Raw genomic sequence first — 24,077 nt, 5'->3', positions numbered from 1 at the left:
TGTACTTGTCTGTCACAAATCCATCCTGACAGTCTTTTCCATCCACTCCATCCTGCCTGTACTCTCTTCTTCACCTCTCTTCCACACTCACCATTACTCTGAACTATTGATCCCAAGTATTTAAACTCATCCACCTTTGCCACCTCTACTTCTTGCATCCTCACTATTCCTCTATCCTCTCTCTCATTCACACACATATATTGTGTCTTAGTTCTGCTGACCTTCTTTCCTCTTCTCTCTAGAGCATATCTCCATCTCTCCAGGGTCTCCTCCACCTATTCCCTACTATCACTATAAATCACAATGTCATCTGCAAACATCATAGTCCACGGGGACTCCTGTCTGATCTCGCCTGTCAACCTGTCCATCACCATTGCAAATAAGAAAGGGCTCAGAGCTGATCCTTGATATAATCCCATCTCCACATTAAACGCATCCGTCACTCCCATCACAGACCTCACCGCTGTCACACTACCCTCATACATATCCTGTACTACTCTTACATACTTCTCTGACACTCCTGACTTCCTCATACAATACCACAGCTCTTCTCTAGGCACCCTGTCATATGCTTTCTCTAAGTCTAGAAAAACACAATGCAACACCTTCTGACCTTCTCTGTACTTCTCTATCAACACTCTCAGAGCAAACATCACATCTGTAGTGCACTTTCCCGGCATGAAACCATACTGCTGATCACTAATCATCACATCCTTTCTTAACCTAGCTTCCACTACTCTTTCCCATAACTTCATGCTGTGACTGATCAATTTAATCCCTCTGTAGTTACTACAGCTCTGCACATCACTCTTATTCTTAAAAATTGGTACCAAAACACTTTTTCTCCATTCCTCAGGCATCCTCTCACTTTCCAAGATTTCATTAAACAATCTGGTTGGAAACTCCACTGCCATTTCACCTAAACACCTCCTTGCTTCCACAGGTATGTCATCTGGACAAACAACCTTTCCATTCTTCATCCTCTTCATAGCTATCCTCACTTCCTCCTTGCTAATCCATTGCACTTCATGATTCACTATCCCCACATCATCCAACCTTCTCTCCTTCTCATTCTCTTCATTCATCAACCCCTCAAAGTACTCTTTCCATCTGCTCAACATACTCTCCTGGCTTGTGAGTATGTTTCCCTCATTATCCTTTATCACCTTTAGCTGCTGCCCATTTTTCCTAGTTCGGTCACTCTATCTAGCCAATCAGTACAGGTCCTTTTCTGTCTCCTTAGTGTCCAACCTTTCATACAACTCTCTATATGCCTTATCCTTAGCCTTCACCATCTCTCCTTTGCCACGCACCTCATCTCCTTATACTCTTGTCTACTTTCTTCATCTCTCTGACAATCCCATTTCTTCTTTGCCAACCTCTTTCTCTGTATACTCTCCTGTACTTCCTCATTCCACCACCATGTCTCCTTGTTGTCCTTCCTCTGTCCAAATGTCATATCAAGCACCTTTATAGCCATCTCCCTTACTAACTCTGCTGTAGTTACCCAGCTATTTGGTAACTCTGCACTGCTACCCATTGCCTGTCTTAACTCTTCCCTGAACTCCACCTCACAATTACCCTTTTTCAGTTTCCACCATTTGATCCTTGGTGCTGCCCACACACTCCTCCTCCTCTTCTTGATCTCCAACGTCATCCTACAAACCACCATCCTATGCTGCCTAACTACACTTTCCCCGGTCACCACTTTACAGTCTCCAATCTCCTTCAAACTGGCCCTCCTACATAAGATATAATCTACCTGTGTGCATCTTCCTCCACTCTTGTATGTCACCATATGCTCCTCCCTCTTGTTAAAATATGTATTCACCACAGCCATGTCTATCCTTTTCACAAAATCAACTACCATCTGACCTTCTGCATTCCTTTGCTTAACACCATACCTACCCATCACTTCCTCATTCCCTCTGTTCCCTTCACCAACATGCCCATTGAAATCTGCTGCAATCACCACTCTCTCACCCTTGGGTACAGTCATCACCACTTCATCCAACTCACTCCAAAATTTTTCTTTCTCATCCATCGCACACCCAACTTGCGGAGGATATGCACTAACAACATTCATCATTACACCATCAATTTCCAGCTTCATAAACATCACTCTATCCGACACTCTTTTCACCTCCAAAACACTCTTAGCATACTGTTCCCTCAGGATAACTCCTATGCCATTTCTCCTCCCATCCACACCATGATGAAACAATTTGAACCCACCTCCGATATACCTATCCTTACTCTCCTTCCATCTGGTCTCTTGCACACACAATATACCAACCTTCCTTCTGCCCATCATATTGGCTAATCACCCCTAAATAATGTGGGTGCGTATTGCAAAATCATAGCCAATGTGACCCAGAAATTATCATTTATATATCAAAGACTGCAAAACAGCAATGGCACAAAATATTTTTATTATACTTTTACATTACTACAAAAAACAGTAGTAGATTTCTATGCTGGAAAACAGGCAGTGTAGCTTGTAAACCACAGGGAACAGGCAGCAGGGTGGAGGAGGTTGACAGCACACTGTCTTCCTTTATACATGCAAATCACATAAAAAGATAATTTACCCCCCCCCCCCCCCATGGTCTGTCCTGAATCTGAATACTGTACCACCTCTAAACATAATGGAGATCTTTAACAGCTTATTTGGACAATACAGTCAGTCCATGGGATATTTTGAATATTAATCATAGTAGCCTTACTCATGTGCAACAGATTGTAATATATGGTAGCTATTGATCTGTTAGCTTACCAAAGGTGAATGCAGGGTCACTGTGAGCATCTCCTGTGGAAGGCCAGTTGGTTGACTGTAGGATGACAATCCTCAGGGCTGAGCACAGAGGAGCTGTTATCTAGATGGAGATGTTAGTCCAACTAGATGCATTCTTATGAGAGGCTTACATGCGGCATTCTCAAGGGTGTAACTGTGCATTTGTGGTATGATCTCATCAGCTGAAACTCTGACTAAACAACACACAGGTGACTGATAGGACAAGGCTGGTTTTCTGTCTAGATGTTAATACCTGGATTCCTGTATAGTTTCAGGTTGTGATACTTAAGGTAGCAGTGAGTACAGCTCTGTCAGGAATACAGAAGCTGTCCTAGGTATGAAAGTCTTGTTTGTTCCACACATATCCAAGTATGAGAATAAAATGCAAAAGGACCAAACTCTTTTCAGATGACATAAAACTAAGTCCAGCAATGGGCGATGGAGTAAGAGTTTGAGTTTGGATTCTTAAAGTGTCACCTTATCGCCAGACAACTTGTTATTAAACACAGACAGCTGAACAATGCAGCTCTTCAATGATCTGGGAATGAGAACACACAATTACTAGGCCACTATGAACAAAGTAGAGGTCATCTACAATGAAGAATAATGGCTTATGTAGCCTCCGGAGGATCGAATATTGAAGCATTGAGTTAATACATCCACTATGCTTTGTCCTGACCAGGCCACATGTTGTGTAATGTGCTTAGCTCAGGAAACATATGGTGCCAGAAACAACAGGCTGTTGACACAGTAATAAATATATGCCCACTTAGCTGAAGGGGTATACCTCTTATCAGCAAATCTCAAAAAGGTCAGAAGAAACATGACCTGTTCACACTAAATCACAGTGCAGAGACATATGACACTCAATCAAACCATAAATAACTGAGTAATGAGAGGATACATCCATCAGTAGATGCTTGTGGCTTATCTTGTTCCAATCAGCTGTGGGACAATTTCTGGGATTTTATTAATAAATAGATATTAGTGGGCATGGGTAAAGTAATAGACAGTTCTCCTTTTCTTACATGGACCTTCACACATTCTACTGCTTTACTTGATATAAAATTTGCAATTTTTCCTGACATAATCTGTTATTCAGTTAGGAATGTACAATATTTCTTTACACAGGGGGTCACAGCCATATGGTATACACTTAAAAACCTCAGCTTTGGCCGGCTAAGAACTTGCTGTATTCAACTGGACGTATAAGAGAATTTAAGTACCTTTATCTGCACTTTTTTTTCAAAAAAATACAGTATTTAAATTGATTTTAACTGTGTGTTGCAGGAATATTAACTGAACTGGAAGTTAGTCAGTGTTTGCTGAATTTTGTTATGTGCTAGTAATTACAGGTGTGGGGGTAGCCACATTCTTTGATTTCCTGTCCTTGCCTATGTAAGTGGTACAGTGTAAAATATTTTCTGCTTTAAAACCTCAGCTTTGGCCGGCTAAGAACTTGCTGTATTCAACTGGACGTATAAGAGAATTTAAGTACCTTTATCTGCACTTTTTTTTCAAAAAAATACAGTATTTAAATTGATTTTAACTGTGTGTTGCAGGAAAATTAACTGAACTGGAAGTTAGTCAGTGTTTGCTGAATTTTGTTATTTCCTAGTAATTACAGGTGTGGGGGTAGCCACATTCTTTGATTTCCTGTCCTTGCATATTTAAGTGGTACAGTGTGAAATATTTTCTGCTTAAAAACCACAGCTTTGGCCGGCTAAGAACTTGTTGTATTCAACTGGACGTATAAGAGAATTTAAGTACCTTTATCTGCACTTTTTTTTCAAAAAATACAGTATTTAAATTGATTTTAACTGTGTGTTGCAGGAATATTAACTGAACTGGAAGTTAGTCAGTGTTTGCTGAATTTTGTTATTTGCTAGAAATTACAGGTGTGGGGTAGCCACATTCTTTGATTTCCTGTCCTTGCCTATTTAAGTGGTACAGTGTGAAATATTTTCTGCTTAAAAACCTCAGCTTTGGCTGGCTAAGATCTTGCTGTATTCAGCTGGACATATAACCGAATTTAAGTACCTTTATCTGCACTTTTTTTCAAAAAAATACAGTATTTAAATTGATTTTAACTGTGTGTTGCAGGAATATTAACTGAACTGGAAGTTAGTCAGTGTTTGCTGAATTTTGTTATTTGCTAGTAATTACAGGTGTGGGGTAGCCACATTCTTTGATTTCCTGTCCTTGCCTATTTAAGTGGTACAGTGTGAAATATTTTCTGCTTAAAAACCTCAGCTTTGGCCGGCTAAGAACTTGCTGTATTCAACTGGACATATAAGAGAATTTAAGTACCTTTATCTGCACTTTTTTCAAAAATACAGTATTTAAATTGATTTTAACTGTGTTGCAGGAATATTAACTGAACTGGAAGTTTTGACTCTCCTCTTCAGTTAGTCCTACCCACCCTCCCTGTTTTTGTTTTGGTGTTAATCTTAGTGGCCTTGCAACTGCCCGCCCCTCTTGTAAATTTGTGTTTGGATACTCCTTCTGGGCCCATCTCATTTGCTCACTCAACTGAGTGCAGTGAGATCATATTCTGATTTCAGGCACTCCTACTGTGTACAAAGAGAGCATCTAGGAAACAGAAAAAAAAATAAGCTTGTTTCCTGTCTTTCCTGTTAAGTGGTATAGACTATTTGTAGGCTTCTGAGCCCCCAAACCCTTCTGTGCTGGAGGGAAGCCTTCTAGCTTAGTTTTTTTTCTTATAACTAGCCAGTTTTCTAGTTTCAGCACTCAAATCTGTTTCTTTGATTTCAGCACTTGTTCAGAAAAAAAAAAAAAATATGTCATCTGCTTTTACTGTACTTGTGTTTCTACCTACTTTATTTTACTTTTGCATCATCTTAAAAGTACTCAATTGTATTTATTACTGCTTGGTGTAACTCATTCTAAGCCTTTTGGTTTAAACACTTGGGCTTTGGACCAGTTGTTCTGCACTGAGAGGGTTTGTGGTCTGCACTGTAGTGGCAGAACAGGTAGCTTACATCCTTCTAGGTTGGGAACTGCTGATTGAGGGCTCAGTGTCTGTTATTCTAAAAGTGTATTAATTCTGGTTTAAGCACTTGGGCTTTCAAGCCAGTTATTTTACATTAAGAGGGTTCGTGGTCTGCACTCTTGTGGGAGGAGAGGCTGGACTCTGCCCTTCTGAGCTGGGAATTTCTGGTTAAAGGCTTATAGTGCATGCATATCTGAACTGCTTCTTACTGAAGTTGGTGTGCCTTGTTTGCTGTGGCATAGACTGGATTCGGGCCTGCTGGATCTAGCTTTGTTTGTGTAACTTGAGCACTAATCCAGGCATTCTCTAAAGTATTCAATTGTATTTATTACTGCTTGGTAGTAACTTGATTAAAGTGTAGCTATCATTCTAAGTCTTTTGGATTAAGCACTTGGGCTTCAGACCAGTTGTTTTACATTAGGAAGGTTTGTGGCATGCACTGTGGTGGCAGGACAGGTAGCTTTCATCCTTCTAAGTTTGGAACTGCTGATTGAGAGCCCAGTGTCTGTTATTCTTAAAGTGTATTAGTTCTGGTTTAAGCACTTGGGCATCAGGCCAGTTATTTTACATTAAGAAGGTTCGTGGTCTGCACTCTTGTGGGAGAAGAGGCTGGACTCTGCCCTTCTGAGCTGGGAATTTCTGGTTAAAGGTTTATAGTGCCTGAATATCTGAACTGTATCTTACTGAAATTGGTACACCTTGTTTGCTGTAGCATAGACTAGATCCAGGCCTGCTGAATCTAGCTTTGATTATATGCTTGTTGTTTCTTTGCTTGTTATTTCCCTGGAATGCTAATTCCACCTAATACGCGGCTTCTCAGCACTTCTGTGGATCACTAGTGATATCTGCATTGCTTACTGTACTTATTTCCTTGTTTCACTTGAAAGAAAGTTACTGTTTGTCGTTTTTGCATTTAAGTTACCTGTAACACATTGCACTTAAGTTACCTGGCACTTGCTTGCTAAAGCAATTATATAAGTCAGCACTAAAAATTAAAAGCACTACACCCTCACTCCCCACTGGCCCTTGTTTTCAATTATTAAGGAATTCCCAATATTATTCTAGCATGTCCAAAGGTCAGTTGTCAATCTCCTCTCCAGTCCAGCTGGTGAATCTGGGAATCTTGAGGCAATGTTACGACTGCCTCATGTACACAGACAACCCTCTCCTCCTCCCAACAAATTCCAACACATGTGAGAGATGCAACCATATAGCCAAACTGGAGGCTAAGCTCTCTCAACTCAGTACTAACATAACCAGTCAGGAGGAGAAGGAAACCACACTCACTACAATTCCAGTCTCACATGGACCTACCACGACAGCAAACCAAACACATAATCACACAAAAACATACTCAGAGGCTCTAAATAAAGACCTGCCTAAGCAGCAGAGACCTCCAAAGCAGACACCCAAGCAACCGCTACCCCAAAACAAAACACGTGCAACACATATCTCACAAAGCCAGTGTGCTGAACAGTCACAGCCCTTAAGACTAAACAACACACCTGATACACTTGTAATAGGTGACTCTATCATCAGGCACACTGACGTCCCGCTCACCAGGCTGAACAAGGAGTGGGTCACGGTGAGCAGCCTGTCGGGCGCTAGGATCCGCCACATAACACAAGCACTCAGGTCACTCCAAGGCAAGTACAAATATGACTCAGTCATTGTCCATGCTGGTGTGAATGACCTGAAATGTACCTCCCTGGACTGCATGAAAAGAGACATAAAGGAGCTCTCTGAGCATGTAGCCCAGGCCGGTATGACCCTGACCTTGAGTAGCATCTTACCCTCACCAAGAATGATGCCACAATATGAAGACAAGATGATCAATTTCAACAATTGGCTTAAGTACTGGTGTCATTCAAAGGGGATCCAATGCCTGTCAGCTTGGGATGATATGCTCGACAAGCCACGATGCTTCGCTAGGGATGGCTTGCACCTGTCACCCCTGGGCTTTTGGATATTGGCAAAGGCTCTTGCTACCCCCATAGTGCCTTATTTAGGCAAGGCTCAAAAGACAAACCCACCTCCATAGGTATCACAAGGGATAAGAAACTAAGAGTAATGCTACTCAATGCCAGAAGTCTAAACCTCAAGATGCACGCACTCGAAACTCTCCTTAGCATGGAGAACATTGATATCTGTGCAGTAACAGAAACCTGGTTCAGGGCTCCAGAGAGCACCCCAGCACTACCAGGTTATACCTCATACCATGCTTTTCGTCCCCAAAACTTGGACGAACCACAAAAGGAGGGGGAGTATCGATATTCATCAAAGATACCCACACCTCCAGGTTGGTGGCAAAGCACAAAGCATCAGAGACTATCCATGTGCAACTAACAGTGGGTAAAACTGCCTTCCAGTTTATAGCCTGCTACAGACCACCCTCCCAAACCCAGGAACCCCACTCGGCCTTTCTGAGAACACTGGAAAATATGAAGGTCTCTCCAAACACCATTATATTGGGCGACTTCAACTACCCAAACATAGACTGGGAGCATTACTCTAGCTCCAACACCCTAGCCCAAAGGTTCCTAGAATTTATAAACTCAAATGCTATGGAACAGCTTGTTACCACTCCCACAAGAGGGGAAAACATACTGGACCTGATCATCACCAACATGGGGACTCTATGCTCCAGACCAGAAGTGTATCCCTCACTGGTAAGATCAGACCATAAACTAATCTCACTGGATATTCACATCCCGACCCCACCCCCTGCCCAGAAAACCACAGTGAAAAACTTCTCTAAAGCAAATTTCACACTCCTCAAAACTGAGGTGGAATCCTTCAAAGCCCCCGGGCCTGTGGAAAATATGGCCCAGACCACAGAATCCTTTATAAATGCATTCTATGAACACCTTCAGGAATGCATGGATCATGCGATCCCAAATAAAACCAAGACCCAATCCTCCAAAGGCAGACGTCCTGTCTGGTGGACCCCAGCCATAAACAAACTATACAATAGAAGGAGGAGGAAGCTACTAAATGATAGAGCAAAATCCCAAAAAGGGAAGGCATCACTGATCAGTATTAACAAAAAGCTACGGGCACTCATAATATTGTCTAAGGCCAGCTTCGAGAGAAAAATTGCACAGGATACTAAAGATAATCACAAGGCTTTCTTTAGTTATGTTAGGAACCTGGGTGGTAATTCCCAGATATGCTCAGAATTAGTCCAAAATGACAAAAAATACACTGAACCCACAGACATTGCCAACATCCTAGCTGACAGGTTCAGCGCAAACTTCTTCCCCCCCTCTCCACACCAAAAGGGCAAATATCTATCCCAGCAGAGTGCTGCCCCCCTGACATCTCAGATGCTCAGGTAAGAGCCGCCCTCTCCAAAGCAAAAAACAAAGCATCAATGGGACCAGATGGTGTCCCGGGCTGCGTCCTACATGAACTCCAAGAAGAGCTAAACCCAAACATAAAACTACTGTTCAATCTCAGCCTTACTACAGGATATGTGCCCAAAGAGTGGTGTACAGCAACAGTGGTCCCTCTCCATAAAGGTGGTGCCTCAACGGATCCTGGAAACTATCACCCCATAAGCCTGACTAGCTTGGTCTGCAAAGCTATGGAAAGGATCATCATGGACCTCATAAATAAAGATATTGGGGACCTACAGACACTGGATCCTACCCAGTTCGGCTTTGTTAAGGGCAGATCCTGCCTCTTAAACCTGGTTGATTTCTTTGAAACAGTCACCAAGGCCATTGACAAGGGGAAGGTAGTCCACACAGCCTACCTGGACCTCGCAAAAGCCTTTGATACAATACCCCACTCGGGCATTATAGATAAGCTCACCAGCATAAATATAAACCCCTATGTCACTAGATGGATTGCAAACTGGCTCAAGGACAGAACCCACATGGTTAGAATTGCTGGAGCCATGTCAGACTCCAAACCAGTTACAAGTGGTGTCCCACAAGGCTCAGTCCTGTGACCTCTATTGTTCGGTATATATTTCTCGGAGGTACAGGCCAACACAGAAGGACTGTGGCTGACCAAGTTTGCAGATGCCTGCAAACTGGGCGCCATAATCGACTCTCCAGCCGACACAAGCATCCTCCAAAAGGGCCTCATAGAAACAGACAACTGGTGCCAGAGCCATGGCCTCAAGCTAAACACCAAAAAGTGTATAGTCATCCCCTTTGGCAAAAACAAAGTGCCCACTAATTACCACATAGGTGGTAATCCATTAAGTACAGAAGAAGTAATTAGGGACCTGGGGACCCAAGTTGATAGCAATCTCTCATTTGACAACCACGTGGCCAAAGTGGTTAGAAAAACATTTTATATAGCCCACCTAATCATGAAGGGATTCACATCTAGATCAGGGGAGGTCATCGTGCCTCTTTACTTATCCCTCATCAGGCCCATAATTGAGTACAATGCCCCTTTTGGGATGTACCTTACCAGACACCTGCAGCAACTGGAAAGACCCCAAAAGTACCTCACCAAGAGGATCAAAGGGCTCAAACAGATGCCATATGCTGCCTGGTTAAAGAAACTCCAGCTCTACTCAGTGGCATACCGCCTGTTCAGAGGCGATCTGTGTTTGACGTATAAAGCCATGTCCAACCCGGAATTAATGGACATGCTGCACCTCAGAAAATCCAAATCCCATTGTGCTACACGCTCGAGAGACTTGAACCTCAGCACTGAAATAAATAGGACATGCTGGAGGGACAGATTCATAACCCAGAGGCTCCCTTCACTCTGGAATAAAATCCCAGTCCAGGTTAGGCAGAGTCCCTCATTGACTCTCTTCAAGAGGAATCTTGATGAGTGGATGGGAGATCGTAGGTTTACCCCGGATATCACTTCTGTGTCAATGTTAGACAGAGGCACAGTATACTAACCTCGAAAAAGGGCATAGCAAAATAAATTTAAAATGGGTGGCAAAAGCCAAACACATTCTGGCTAGGCTTATAAATGCCCTAGGGCAGATAGCCTAGTATGAACCTATGAACCTATGAACATATGAACTTGTGGATTGGTTGACATATGAGAAATCAGTAGATGCATTCAGGGGAGTGTGTAGTGAAAGTTTGGCTGGCGGGTCAAGAAGAGGTGGGAGGTGCATAGTTAAATTTACTTAAATGGTGGAAAGCATAGTTTATGTGTCTTCTTCTCTCATCAAGCCACTGTAACATCATGTAATTTAATACTTTGCTGTTTGTTTGTTTTTTTGTTGCTGTTATGCTGTTGCTTTACTATTTCTGAAAAACAAAATAGAGAAGAAATCACACAGTAGCACAGAACAAAATGATAAAGCGCTTTTCGTTTATTCCAATAAACAAACTTCTTCAGATCAAGAAAAACAAAAATTCACAGCTTAAATACTCTCTGGGCTAATACTTACAAAGTCAATTAACTACTTAAAGTGAAAGCTGACTTACAAGACACGCCCTGTTTGCAAACACAACTAGACTAAAAACTGCTTTTAAAGTAAAAGCTAAAAATCCAAATAGTCAGACTAAAAGTACAACTAGCGTTGTCTATAAAAAATGTGTATGTGTAAAATTATGCACTTGTAATTATTATTTCTTTGCCTCACTAGCTTAGTAGTAGGCTAGAGTTATACACATTTTTTATAGACAACGCTAGTTGTACTTTTAGTCTGACTATTTGGATTTTTAGCTTTTACTTTAAAAGCAGTTTTTAGTCTAGTTCTGTTTGCAAATAGGGCGTGTCTTGTAAGTCAACTTTCACCTTAAGTAGTTAATTGATTTTGTAAGTATTAGCCCAGAGAGTATTTAAGCTGTGACTTTTTGTTTTTCTTGATCTGAAGAAGTTTGTTTATTGGAATAAACGAAAAGCGCTTTATCATTTCGTTCTGTGCTACTGTGTGGTTTCTTCTCTATTTTGTTTTTCAGTAGTCTGTTTTGCCTTTTCAGTTTACAGCTTTACTATTTCTTACATAATTGTATCCATTTGCTTTTTCCTTCTGCATCTGTTTGACTTTTATTCCATTTTATATTCATTATTACTTATAGGTGTTTATTCAATAGATATTCATGTGATTTTGCTTTTTGGTATTGTCATAGGATTATAGGATCATAGGGGGTTACTAGGGTAATGGCCCTAGGGCCCTTACAAGCCTAGCTGAGTACAACCCCTGTTTCCAAGAGTATCAAGGTATTAAGTAGAACTACGTCAACAATTACTGCCCCTGTCCAAGAGTGACACAGGTGAAACTCCCGAGGTGAATTTGCAGTTCCCCATCCAAGCATCCAAATTATGCTTAAATAGGGTCAGTGAGGGGATCTGCTTCACCTGAGTTGGAAGTTTGTTTCAGAGGAGAGGTAACCTCTGTAAGACAAATCTGTCTCTCCAGCAAGTCCTGTTGATGTCACATACTAGGCTGAGTTTCCTAGAGCGAGTGCATCTTATACCATTTGATTTACGGATGTACAGTATTTCCATTAGAGCAGGATCTGAGATTGCTTTATATGCAAGGTAGAGGTCACCTCTGAGTAGTCTGTCAGACACTGAGTATAGTGACTGATTTCAGTCTGTCGATATATGACATATGCTGAAGACCCTGAATTTTCTTTGTAATAAACCTTTGAGGTCTCTCCAGTTGCTGTAGGTGCCTAGTAAGGTAGCATTGTACTCTATTATTTGCCTGATGTGTGAGGGGTACAGGGGGTTATAACCTCTTTAGCTCTGTATGCAGTACCCTTATTTATGAGGTGGGTGATGTAGAAAGCCTTTCATAACACTGGGGAGACATGGTGGTTAAAGGAAAGGTTGCTGTCAATCTGTGTGCCCAAATCTCTCACCACTGATTGCATTCTTAAGGTGTTGTTGTTAAAGTGGTACTCTGCAGGGATGTCACCCTTACCAAAGGGGATGATAATGCATTTTTGAAATAAGTTTTGGCTTATGACTTTGTCACCAGTCATTTGTCTAAGTCCCTCTTGTAGGATTTTGACATTGTTTGAGGATTCAATGGCTTCACCCAGTTTGCAGTCATAGGCCTTTTGTCTTAGCCTGTACATCTGAGAAATCGATTCCAAATAAAAGGGGCCCCAGCACAGATCCCTGTGGATACCACTAGTTACAGGTCTACTGGTGGAGGTATAGTCACTTATTCTGACTGTGTGCATTATATTGGTGAACCAGATTGCAACCCACCTGACAATATACAGGTTGATCTTCAGCTGGGTGAGTTAACCAATGATGCCTGAGTTGGGAATAGTATAAAAGGTCTTGGTCAGGTCCAGGCAGGCCATATGCATGGATTTGCCTTTATCCATGGCTTTGGTGACTATCTAAAAGAAGTTCACCAAGTTCAGGAGGTAGGATCTCAATTTAACAAAGCCAAACTTGGTTGGGTTGAGTGTTTGGAGGTCTCCTATATCTTTGTTTATACTGTCCATGATTATTCTATCCATAGCCTTTCAGATTAGGCTGGTCAGACTTATGGATCTATAGTTCCCAGGGTCTGTGGAAGCACCTCCTTTATGTAATGGGATGACAGTTGCTCTTTTCCTTTCAGCAGGTACAAAACCAGTGATCAGAGTGTGATTAAAAGGAGTATACAGTGGTGCAGCTAGTTCCTGTTTTAATCCATTTAGAATGCAGCCTGGGATATTATCCAGTCCCATAGAGGCTGTGTTTTTGGCTTTGGATAGAGCATTTATGACCTGCTCCTTGGAAATACTAGGTGGAGGGCAAGTGGTAGGGATGCTTTTGGGATATGTGGTGAGGACAAGGGGGAGAGGTTTTCACTGAACCTGTCAGCTAGCATGTTGTCCATTTCTGTGGGTTCAGTATATGAGGTGCCATTAACAACCAGTTCTGTGCAGATCTGGGTTATTCCTTTAGGGTTTCTGATGTAGCTAAAGAAGGCCTCATGGTTATTCTTAGTGAAGAAGGCTAATTTGGATTCATAGTTAGCTTTAGAATGCCTTACAAGGTCTCTTCTTTGCTTGTTTAAGCTGAGGAGGGAATGCTTCCAATTCAGAGATCATTCCTTCTAGTTCTTGGATAGTAATTTCTTTCTCTAATTGTATAACCTGTTAATGGTGTATGTCCACCATGTAGGCTTGTTCTTTCTTGAGGTTCTTGTTTTGATCCTATCAGGTACAGCTGAATCAATGCATTTGTATAGATGCTTATGCAAGGCATTAATGTAAATCCCAGTACAGGTGTCCATGCCATCAATAACAACAGGGACTATGAAGCTATTAATACTGTCTCATATTAGGTTGTAATTGGCTTTGGATAAGTTTTTTATTCTAATTGTTAGTAATGTGGGGTCAGATGTTATTGCTACTTCTAATGAGACTGATTTATAATCAGACCTCACTAGAGAAGGCAACACACATGGGGTGGTGCAAAGATTACCCATGTTAATGAGCACCAGATCCAGAATGTTTGGGCCCCTTGTGGGGGTGTCAACCAACTGGTCCAGAGCATTAGAGGTGGTGAATTCCAAGAACCCTTGGGCAAGTGTGTTAGTACATGTATAATTCACCCAACCTATGGATGGGTAGGTAAAGTCACCTAAAACAAGGGTGCTTGGTTGTATCTTGAGTCATTCAAGTAGATCCAAGTATGCAGTGTGGGTATCCTGATTCATGGAGGGGGTCCTATAACTGGCAAAAACTTGGGAGGGGTCTTACCTACAGTCAGTTGAACTTGGATTAGTTCAAGTGTATCGTTTTGTTTAACCAATCTAGAGAGGTATTTATCTTTGATACTCCACCTCATTTAGTTCTCATGTTCAGTTTGTGGTCTGAATGTGTGTAAGGCATTATAACCTGGTATGGCAGGGGTGCTTTCCATGACCTTAAACCAAGTCTCTGTGACTGCACAGATGTCAGCATCTTCTAAGGTGAGGGCTACTTCCAGTGAGTGCAGTTTTAGGTCTAGACATAGCATTTAGCAGCATAGCCTTGAGGTTGCTTTTTTTCAAATATATTTTTATTGCATTTTCCTCTTTTTTTAATACAAGAAAAAGAATAAAACAGAAATATATAAGGACAAGATACATGGAATATCAATTTGCAATAGACATAATAACATATACAGGACATATACCATCAGTGTTCAGTTATCAATATGCAGAATTAGCTAACATTTAAACTGTTCACATTAAATTGTAAGACAAACTCTACTCAGAGATATTTTAATCATAATAGAATCTGACATTCACACAGTTTCATCAAAATATTTCTAGCCTACCTAAATTTAATTGTATCTTGTAATAACTATGTACACCATATACAGTTGATGTCACCTCAAAATGTGCATTACATTTACACTTCCTAGACCTTTTCCAATTTTAAAATGGGTACAAGTTTTGCAATATTTATTTTTTTAATTTACATTAGGAATTTTGTTGTTGTGGCATTGCCTACAAAATGCACCATGGGGGAGGCAACAGCCCTAGCCAGTAATAGAAACCCCAGAGGTGACAGATGAAGAGCTTCTCTGGTAAAGCAATGTGGTCTATCTACCATGTCATCCCAGACTGACAGGTACTGGATCACCTTAGAATGACACCATAAACTAAGCCAATCATTTTTTGTTTATATTGTGGTATCATCTTAGGTTGCTCAAGGCTAGGGACATACCTGCCTGAGACACATATGCACAGACAGAGGTCAGTCATGTCTCTCCTCATATAGTCCAGTGAGATACGTTTCAAGTCATTCACACTGTCATGAACTACGATGGAGTTATAGTAGTACTTGCTGTGGAGAGACTGTGTGTGTATGATCTTGTGGATCCTAGCACTTGGCAAACAGATGACCGTAACCTTCTCCTTGTCCAGCCTGGTGAGTGGGACTTCTGTCTGTCTCACTATAGAGTTGCCTATGACTAAAAAATGTGGTTTAGATGTGCTTTGCCTTAGGGCTTGTTTGGTGAGACACTTGTGCTTGTGGTTTTATGTGTATTGAGTGCTGTATGTACTGTGTTAGGTGTAGCATGTTTGTGTTTCAGAGTACTCTGGTGTTTAGGTAAATTTGTGATGAGTACCTCCACTTATGATGGTTTATGTGTTGAGAGCATGGTTTGTGCAGGAAGTATAGTATGCAGGCTAACAACCTGTTTAGTGTCACTGTTCTGTGAACAAGAGAGCAAAGATTCCAGATTCTTAGTGTATATCCATCTCTCACAGATTGAGCTTGAGTGTTTTAGGAGTAATGGGTTGTCAGTGTACATGAGGCAATTGCTGCACTGCCTCAGGATACCCATGTCAATCAGGCTGGCAGGAGAAGCAGAGAAGAACTGACCATCCATAATACTAAGTGTAAATGTGTTCACTTTAATGAGGAATGATGTGGTTTAATTGGGGGCACATAATGATGGGTCCATACTGTTGCAGCTCTCAAGGGGTAAGAGACTATTAGGGATTAGAATATTTCAGTTAAGGTGGAAAATGCTGCATAAAGTCCAGCCGAGGTACCCTCTGAGCAGCTAAGTGCAATTTAAGGGACTCCTGAGTTGGAGCATGGCCAGCTTCTAAGAGAAAATAAATCTACTTTAGCTTTTGTATCTATAACCGCCAATGGTTACCTCCACTGTTCAGTGCTGCATGAAGGTGTGCTCCTCATAAACAGATGCATCGGATTGATAGTAGATCAGTGGCTGGTCACCAAACTCTGTTGAGCTGTGTTAAAACAGCTACAAATGCAGGACTTATGTAGCAAATCAAAATGCTCAATACTGAACCTTATTCCAACAATCTCCAACTCAGATGGTTCCTTTGCTACACTCTTCTGCCATAAGGGTGCAGGGAGTCCTCTTAATGTAAGATGACTGGTTTGAGTGCTCAGATAATTCCAAACCATCTAGATTCAGCAAATCTGAATTTAGCCTATGCTAGAAAACACACAAGTACTAGAAAATGCAAAGTGCAGAAAAAAAAGTTTCAAAAAGAAAACAAGTTGAAACATTGAAATAGCAAAACAGTTAAAATGGCTAATAAACAGTTATGGAAAAGTTAAACATTCTTGTTTCCCTTGAAGATATGTGAGATTTCGGAACATGTCTTTAATATGCAGCTCAGTGATGTTTTTCTGTTTAGGTATGTCTGATGTATGCTTTGGAAGTCTTTTATATGTAATTCATCTTTCCAGGTCATTTACATACACAAGCATATATAAACTATTACCGATCACTCCCACACAGAAGTCTACCCATATTAAATTCACAATTACATCAAATAGTAGCACTGTAATAGCACCCGACACAACCACCAAACTCTTAGGTGTAACAATTCATCATAATCTTAACTATGACAGTCACATAAACTTAGCTATCAAAGCAGTTAATAGAAAACTTGGCTTCCTTTACAGGCTTAAAGCCTTTCTTACACCCTCTGCCAGGACTACTATTGCTCAAACCCATCTAATCTCCACCTTACTCTATGCCTCCCCCATATATACCAACCTATCTAAAACTAATCTAAACAAACTGGCAACCTCCTATAACAACATCACCAGATTTGCCACTGGCTCCCCTTTTAGAACCCACCACTGCCAAAATCTGAAACAGCTAGGATGGCTGGAATTTCAAAACCAGGTTCTTCTTCAGCAACTTACTATCACTCACAAGGTCATGTACCATCCCACTAATATTCCTGTACTCTGTAATTCTTATTAGTCCTTATATAAATCTCAAAACTCTACGCTCAGCAAATAAGTTACTAGCTGCCACCCTTAAATCCAGTAACAAATCTGGTGACTGCCTGTTTACTAACTTTGTTGGAAACACTTGGAAAAAACTTCCAAATGATCTAACTTCCCTTATATCTACTCCACTGTTTAAGAACCAGCTAAGAGTCTTCCTTAAATCCTAATGGTTATGTACATGTTCAAACCAGACTGACACCCTCTCCTCTTGCTAAAATACCTCAAAAACTTCCTCAACACTTATATCCATTCCTTATTTCCTCACTATTTGTTTAGGATGCTCTACATTTTTTTCTAGTTTTAATTCAGTATTTTCTGTTCCCTGTCAAACTACTACTTAATAAAAACTAGCCTTTTCAGAGATTTTGTTACATGCCATGTCCTGTGTGCATCTATGTATATAAAATGTTTGTTACATGCCATGCCCTGTGTGCATCTGTATATATAAGATGTTTGTTACATGCCATGCCCTGTGTGCATCTATGTATATAAGATGTTTGTTACATACCATGCCCTGTGTGCATCTATGTATGTAAGATGTTTGCTACATCCATGCCCTGTGTGCATCTATGTATATGTTTGTTACATGCCATGCCCTGTGTGCATCTATGTATATAAGATGTTTGTTACATGCCATGCCCTGTGTGCATCTATGTATATAAGATGTTTGTTACATACCATGCCCTGTGTACATCTATGTATATAAGATGTTTGATAGATACTAGCTATTCATTTCTTTTTGCTTTCTATGTCTAACCCACTACTCTAAATCTGCTATACCTGTTCTTCTATAGTTATATCAACTGCTCTAAATCTCTTTACACCAACTCTAATATAATTATTTTTTCTTTTTTCTCACTTTTTTTGTATTGTTATTTATTTTTCTCTTTCCCTTTTTTCCTCCTCTCACCTACTAACTTAAATTAAATCTATGGTAATTTTTTTTTTTTTTTTTTTACATTATTTAGTGTTATAATGTTTTACTGCGGTGATGGTGCTGCGGTAGCGTTGTAGCCTCACAGTAAGACATTGTCCTGTTCGATTCTCAGCTAGTGCGTCTTCTGTGTGGAGACATGCGTGAATGGGCGTACCTTCGTTGAAGGTTGTGCGTCAGAGCTGGCAACTCGGCACATAAAAATCTACTGCCAATCATTAGCGGACCGGAGTTCCGCTGTGGCGACCCCTAACTGGGAAAAGTCAAAAGACGCAACAAAATTTAGTGTTATAATGTTTTCTTAAAGTAGATGCTTTGTATCTTTATTCAATTAAATTAATACTGTTTTGGAGCTTTTCTCCTCGGGCCTCTACTGAAAATGGACATATATCCAGTTAGACTAGCCTGGTCAACAAATGTAAAATAAAATAAATAAATAAATAATTACTGTTAAATATATTGCTTTTTGCATCTACCATCTTTGCTCACACAATCTGCTTGATAGATCACTTACCAGTACCCTGCTAGCTTATTCACTCCTCTGATGAGGACTGAGATTCAGGCTTATTCATTCTTTGATCATGATGAAAGCCCTACATACAATTCATTTCTTGTTGGAGGTAAGAGCCCAATCAGAGCACCCCCAAGAGTTAAAGTAAAGTGCTTGGGAGTCACTCAGAATGCAGAGAACGCAGGCCTGACGAAACTTCCTTCCTTGCTCAAAGCAGCTTGCAAAATCTGCTATAGCTAACACCAAGGAAGTCCATGTAGGTTCTTATGCAAGCTTATTTCGAATTGACCAGGGTGAGTCACCTGCCTTGAGGATATGCAAGCACTGACTGCTGACTTCTGCATTCCCAGCTTGTTTCCTCTTGTACCAGTGGTATTAGCCTAATACAAGTCATCTGGGTCACAGCTAAAGTTTTATCTCTCTGCTTTCTGGGACTAAGCAATAACTATAGCATTTTTAGTACATTTTTGCAAACAGACTCATATCACTGTTCATATGTTATGTTATCATTGTGGTACTTAATACCTGTTTTTTTCTGGTGATTTAATAAACTTGCTTTTTATCATTCTTTACTAGATGACCATAAGTTCTACAGTTTCTAATATATCAATCATACATTATGTACATCTGTTATTCCATTTTCCAATTATTAATTCATGCACATTTGCCATATAGTACATATGGGCTACTTCTATAATGCTACAGAACATGAATAGTGCATGGTACTTATTCAATATTCCCATTGTTCATAAGCTTTTATTAATGTGGTATTTGGAACACTTTCATTTTTTTTCAAATATTGTCTACGTGTGCAACACAATAGACAAATACTGTGAAATTAGTTTGCTTCTGACATTCTTTGCTTACCCTGATAAGTTTGCTTCCTCGATGGTTTATGTTTCAATTGTATCTATTCTTTTATTAATTAATGAAGTTGTTCATTTATTCACTCATTTATTCACTCTAACTAGGCATAGGTTGTATTCAGCACAGACAATTTCTTGATTTCAGGACCCTTCATGCCCCCTCTTACTTGCTTTACACAAACAGGTTATTTAGTGTTCAATGATCTCTTTCTACATGCAGTGCTGTCCACAGATCAGCTGTGCATCCGGCTCATTGGACGCCTTGTGCAAGGCTGCCTTGGCGTCTAGGATTCCAGCACTGCTGCCCGTGGTTTAGCAGTGTATTATTACTTTTTAGTTTAATACCGAATGTAAAACTTACAACTTTAGAAAAGATAGTTTAAGTACGACTGATGTCTCCTGCAGTTAATTTCTCAATTTCTTCTCTTTGATACAATATAAGTATGTTGTGTATTCATTTCACATTTCATTTTTTTTTAAAACCAGGGATTAACTGAGCTCATTTCATATCTGTTACTGTGTCAAAGAAGATTATACTGCTCAGCAGAGCTATTAAACTTTGTAGGAATTCCTGGAGCTGACTCAATCTCCCTACACATAATAATTCCCCAGAGTAATCCATACAGGATTCTGAGAAAGAAATGATAACTCTCTTAGTCTGCCTGGCTTTTATGTTTTTTTTTTTTTTTTTTTTTTTTTTAAGGGTGAATGCAGTATTAAAAATAAGCTGGAAATGAGCATTGCTTTACAGTGCAATGTTCTGATGATTTGCTAGCACAGTCATTTCCTGACCATTTCTTAAGAAAGACAGCACACCTACATCACAATGACTTGACTAAAATATTATCAAACTAAATGCAAGGAACTCCCAACATCTCATAATATAATTTTGAAACAGAAAAAATAAAATACATAAAAAACATTTTTTCTTCTTTCAAGATTCCTCTTTAATGCAGCCCTTGAAAACCTTGCATACTAATTAGATATTAGTGGTCTAATATATAGTGTGAAAGATTCATAGACAATACAGCTGATTCATGTAAATAAACCACTTTCATTGTTGTTCAGACTCAGCCTAGGCATTACCATAGAATTCATACAGGGAGCCTTTACCTGATGAAAGGATTTCCATGCATTGATACAATTACCTTATTGCCAGTGACGCATGGTTTGTTTAAACTGCTTCTCAGAATTAAACACATACACACACACACACACACACACACACACACACACACACACACACACACACACACACACACACACACACACACACACACACACACACACACACACACACAGATAGAGACTGCAGGAAGCAAACTTGACAACTGATTAGCAAACAGCTTGTAGATTTTTCCCAGACTTCACATCATGACATCACAGCTGTATCGTGTGACGCAGCAAGTAATCAGTGATGAATTCAGACCGCTGAAATGAAAGGACATAAAATTACAAGTGAAAAGAATTTTAATTATATATCTCTACCTCCAGAATTATGTAGTCACAATGAAAACCTAAGGAAAACTGACAAAACTTAAAAAATGCCATAGTAGAAATTTGTCTCCCCATTTTAATGCTGACATTGGTAATCTCTAAAAATGCAGGAGAAGAGTGAATACTGAACATTGTTTGTCTCCTTCTAACTCCTTTTTTTGCCTGGAGACAACCCTTTTTGCATATCCCAATGTGGAGGCTAGCCCCTCTCACCCCTTGAACCTATATATACTAACTCTGAAATTGCCATACCTTGGAGAAAAGGGAATATTCTGAGAAAAGGCCACCCCTTAGTATATGTAAGCCCATTTTTTCAGCCACTCAGTCTCAGCATTACGGGGCTCACTAAAGCGGGTCCACATTTCAAATGGTTACTTAAAAATATGCATTAATCTTAATCAATCCTACAATAAGAAGAGTACCAAAAGGATTTACAAGAAATACTAAAAGAGCAATGGCTTTTTTGATCCAATAAATATGAATACACGTGACTATGGCTAACTACCTTCCATCCCAAATGCTGCTTACTTCGGGCTTTCTGTATGACAGCTGCCTATAATCCCATCCCACACTGTACCAGTCAGGCTATGCAGTGTCCCTCTGATCCAGAAGGATCTGTCTCCTGGACAATCCTACACACATAGACCATTCCATGTATAGGTAATAATTGAAAGCACCTATTAGTATTATGAGGTAAGACAGGCAAGGATCCCTCAGACTGCAGCCTGTTGAGGTATGTTTCAAACTATAACTCCATCTCCCAATGTGTTGATATTAGTGTTAGGGAGGAAAAAGGAGAGGGAATGACTGTGTGCATGTGGCCCCTCCCTGGTCTCATAGAATGTTTAGACCATCACTGCCCACCTGTCGCTCCTGGCTCTCAGCCTGGTGCCATGTCTATGAACTCCTCTATTCTCCATAAGAGCTCATTGGAGAGGTACTCAGCATTATCTTGCCACTCCAAGATCTTTGCCTCTCTGTCTGGCGCTCATGTTGCTAATTGAAGTTGGGATGCCTGGGCCTTAATCAGACTTTTATTCCAGTGAGGCTAAAAAAATACTTACATAAAACGATTTTATAGAATGCATGCTTATAGTAAAACCAGAATGGTCAGTCTGTATCAGTGCAGAGCAGGAAAAGTAAGAATTTTTATATCAAAGACATTTCTTGGAGATGTAAAAAGCTGTATAAGGCTCATAGAACTAGATTGTTATGAGTTGTGCATCTCACCTCTTGCTGGGATCAAATTTGACCTATTTTTTTCTGGAATTGACTCTTTGCTGTGAATGTTGTTTTAGCTGATTGTCTGTTAAGTTTAATGTTCCTGTCCACAGGAAAGATCTTGTACAGTATAGTATTAATGTTGCTGTGAAAACTGTACCAGCTGATACCCTGCTTAGTTTGTTTCATCTGTATGCATGATTTTTAAAATAAGTAAGAACACTGGTGGGGGATTGCTGTGGGTTTTACCTATGTATGAGGCTCACAGTCGGGGTTCCTGGAGTCTATATATTGCATACCTGTAATAACACTGTACTGCTTCTCAGACATCACTCAGCCACACACTCACACACCACCCCACCACCACTCCTCCCACTCCGGCTAAGATATTACCCACGCAGCCAGTATACAGTTTTTCTCTTTGTCTTTTCTTTCAGCTTGGAAGCCTTGTGCTGAGACACAGGCTGTCTCCCCACCTGCAACCTAAAAGAATTACCCAACAGAACTGAAAGGAATACCCAATCTGTAAACCTAACCTTGGATTGCCTAGACGTGCTTCCTTCAGCCTCACAGTGTAGGTGATAAACCTACAGTTTCAATAAATAGTCAACAGTGAGTACTTTCTTAGACCTATTGTAAGGACCAGCGCACCCACGGACTACCCGAGGCCGTCCATCCCATCATTATATTTCTTCTTACTTCCCAAAGAATTCAGTAGATTATTGCAGTTCTCCACTTGGCCACTAGATGGCAGCGGTACCTAGGGAATTAAACTTTGTATTTTACTTACTAGCTCAGCTCCACCAGCTCTGCTGTCCGAACCAATAACAGCAATCCCAGTTTAAACATTAAAGCAAGGTAGTCCCCCCAGAAAGGAAATCAGAAGGAAACAACCTTTCAGTCATAAAGGCAGACAGGCAGAAAGGCTAGAAAACTGACCTACTGCAATTAAAACTCCCGCTACAGTACTTTTTTTTCCCCCTCTAACAACTAGATGCAAACGGACACCCCTTGCATTTAATAGATATTGTATTCACAGGAAGTGCCACATGCCTACTCAAAGCCTGGTAGAACACAGTCTCACTGTATAACTGATTGATTACCTCTCAAAAGTCCACCTTCTACATAGCTCTACCCACTCTGTTCGCCCTGCGGGCTCACTCCACTCCCCTACCCTGCCCTCAATTCCCACCCACCCACAGAGCCTCTACATTTAAACCTACTAAACTACACCCGCAGCCAACTAAACTTATCCCATAACAGCCCACACTGGCAATCAAACTCCCACACCCCTAGCAATCTAAACATTACCTCCTACTATTAACCATTACATATTTCAAATCATCCTTTCCCTCCCTTCACCTCACCAAACTACTATCCTTAATGGAAACAAAATGAAATTATTCTTAAGTTGTCTTCTGTTCACCCACACTATACTAACTAACCTCACAGCATGCCGCCATACCTCAACTACACTAAACAGCAGTTACCACAGCAAAAACATATACACCATACCACACACAGACACACACACACACACACACACACACACACACACACACACACACACACACA

Source organism: Protopterus annectens, chromosome 3.part1, assembly GCF_019279795.1.
Source record: "Protopterus annectens isolate FY-2018-M chromosome 3.part1, PAN1.0, whole genome shotgun sequence".
Lineage (NCBI taxonomy): Eukaryota > Metazoa > Chordata > Ceratodontiformes > Protopteridae > Protopterus > Protopterus annectens.
Note: the sequence above shows the minus strand (reverse complement) of the source record.